The sequence below is a fragment of the Monomorium pharaonis genome, unplaced genomic scaffold (genome assembly GCF_013373865.1).
Source record: "Monomorium pharaonis isolate MP-MQ-018 unplaced genomic scaffold, ASM1337386v2 scaffold_439, whole genome shotgun sequence".
Taxonomy (NCBI): Eukaryota; Metazoa; Arthropoda; class Insecta; order Hymenoptera; family Formicidae; genus Monomorium; species Monomorium pharaonis.
The window spans coordinates 74,120-77,577 of NW_023415735.1; positions in this window are offsets into that span (position 1 = coordinate 74,120).

Below are 3,458 nucleotides of genomic sequence, written 5' to 3' on the forward strand. Positions count from 1 at the left end.
TAGGCTTTCTATATTTCTGTATCGTATTTTTCATATAGTTATCTATCGTTTTTAATCAATTTCTATCGTCATTTTTTATATAAATTAATCGTGTTCTATTGTGTTTTTGGTTCGTAAATATTAGATCGGTTATCTGAAATATACGATAGGCTTTCTATATTTCTGTATCGTATTTTTTATATAGTTACCTATCGGTTTTAATCAATTTCTATCGTCATGTTTTATATAAATTAATCGTATTCTATCGTGTTTTTGGTTCGTAAATATTAGATTGGTTATCTGAAATATACGATAGGCTTTCTATATTTCTGTATCGTATTTTTCATATAGTTACCTATCGTTTTTAATCAATTTCTATCGTCATTTTTTATATAAATTAATCGTGTTCTATTGTGTTTTTGGTTCGTAAATATTAGATTGGTTATACGATAGGCTTTCTATATTTCTGTATCGTATTTTTCATATAGTTATCTATCGTTTTTAATCAATTTCTATCGTCATGTTTTATATAAATTAATTGTATTCTATCGTGTTTTTGGTTCGTAAATATTAGATTGGTTATCTGAAATATACGATAGGCTTTCTATATTTCTGTATCGTATTTTTCATATAGATTACCCATCGTAAATCTAGTTCAAAAAATGTAAACGTTTTACTTTTCTTGTACAAAATCGTTTACTCAATTAGAATGAGTAAATTATAAAAGTAATGTGGCAGTCGTCTTCCACATCGTCCTCTCGTAGCTGAAAGAAACTGATTATTGCTTGCTTAATCGTGTTGCGGGTGGTCTTTATATAGCGGCTGCATTTGACTCACGAGAGAGTAATCGTCTACCAGCCTATCGGCGGCGCCGCGTACTAACTAAAAAGTTGGATAGAAAATGATAGAAACATATAGAAATTTGATAGAAAATTTATAAAATTCTATCGTTCTTTATCGTATCTCAATTAAACGATTAAAACTTTATCTGAATATGGATACTTTCCTATATGATCTTACCTAATTATCTTACTGAATAGAAAAATTACGATTTAAAGTCTATACAAATTAATCTGAAATTGTCCCTATATGTTTCTATCAAATATATGTTATGGAACAATAATCGTTTTTTATCGTTGTCTTTATAATAGGAGATATTTCAAGGAGGAACAATTATTACAGGCACACAAAAAAAGTGATCCGGCCGACCAGACTAGTCAATCCTTATGTATTTTGACTCACTGAATCCGAATTCAAGGTCAGAATTGTAAAGTTAGCATTTTCTAATCTCAAAAAAAATTTTTTTTTAATGTTGATCTGGCGGACTATATCAGTCAATCCTTATGTATTTTGATCCGCTGAATCTAAATCCAAGGTCAGAATTACTAAATTTGCTCATTTTTTCTAACCTCAAAACAACTTTTTTTAAATGTTGGTCCGGCGGACCAAAGTAGTCTATCCTTATGTATTTTGACCCGCTAAATCCAAATCCAAGGTCAAAATTATTAAATTTGCTCATTTTTTCTAACCTCAAAAAAAATTTTTTTTAATGTTAGTCCGGCGGACCAAAGTAGTCTATCCTTATGTATTTTGACCCGCTGAATCCAAATCCAAGGTCAAAATTATTAAATTTGCTCATTTTTTCTAACCTCAAAAAAAATTTTTTTTAATGTTGGTCCGGCGGACCAAAGTAGTCTATCTTTATGTATTTTGACCCGCTGAATCGAAATTCAAGGTCAGAATTGCTGAAATGGCTTATTTTTTTCTAACCTCAAAAAAACACCTTGTAAAAGCAGCTTGGATCTTAAATGTATAATTCGGAGCGTGCAAGCTTGCGTAAGCACATTATCCGGGGAAAATTTAATACTTATAACAAGTCTGCCCAGACAGCACATGTAGATTATGAGAACGATAATAGGATATTGCGAAAGTATATTGCAATATTCGTATAATATTAGAGATACGTCTGTGATATGGCGAGTATATACTCATAACGTACTATGTCCGCGTTGCCTTATGCTATAGAATTTCGCTGGCAGTTTATGAGAATATACCGAATATATCTTAAGAATGTTATACGTATGTCTAAAGTATATCTTCAGTATATTCACAATATGTCTACAGTATGTTCACATTATATGGGCTCATGCATAATGAGAGGAATAAGGAACAAGGAATTAAACATACAGAATTAGCAGGAAGAAATAAGAAGAGGAATTAATCATTTCGCACATCAGGAAGCTATCGCAAAAAATGAAGCGTAATATCTGTTGAATACGCTGGGGTGCTTTGGGAAATTATGCTCAGATAATTGTAGGTTATAACCTAAATAATATATGTATATATACAATATATATATATATTATTATAGTTTACGTTACTATATTATATCTTATGTACATACCAGAGTTATCTGGGCGTAATTCCTGAGAAAACCACGTTGTCCGTGAGTTCGTGTTCGCACGTTCACACCCTACACTTCACCACGTGTCTGCATCACACGGCAGACGAAAATGCGTAACGTTACAGATCATAGATAGCGTTGACATGATTCACTTTCGATATTACGCGGATATTTTGGAAATATGTGATAGATATACATGAGATATATCATAGGATATTTTACGGATGTTTTGAGTATATTAGATATAATCTCAGTATATTCAGTAGGAGTTGCGAAGTTCAGTCGCTATATTCTAAGTTTATCTTGAGGATATATCAAAATGACATTCTACTGAGACGTTATATGAATGTTTTACGTATATTCGGTATGATCACAGTACATTACGTATGAGAGTATAATATTCGTACGATATCTGGTGCTGTCTGGGTGAGCTTCTGTGAATGAATAGATTAGAAAATTCACTCCCTTTTCCTATTATATTTAACTCTTTTATTCTGACTTTGGATTTGGATTCAGCGGGTCAAAATACATAAGGATTGACTGATTATATAGTCTGGTCCGCCAAACCAACATTAAAAAAAAATTTTTTTTAAGGTTAGGAAATGCGAGCTAACTTTGCAATTTGGACTTTGGATTCGTATTTAGCGGATCAAAATACATAAGGATTGACTAGTCTAGTCCGCCGGACCAACCTTTTTTTTTGTGTGTCTGTGTTATTTTATAATTCTGCCGGACAGAACATTCTGTTGTTTTTTATGGTATCCGAATTAAACGATTAAAACTTTATCTGAATATGGATACTTTCCTATATTATCTTATCTGGTTATCTTATTGAATAAAAAAATTACGACTTAAAGTCTATATAAATTATTCAGATAATTCTATATTCAGATAAAGTTTTAATCGTTTGATTCAGACACGATAAAGAATGATAAAATGTTATGTTTGGCAAAATTGCGAAATAATTTTTCCCTGTTTAAAATATCTCCAATTATATAGACAATGATAAAAAACTATTATAGTATATAACATATTTTTAATAAAAACGTATGACAATTTCAGATTAATTTATATA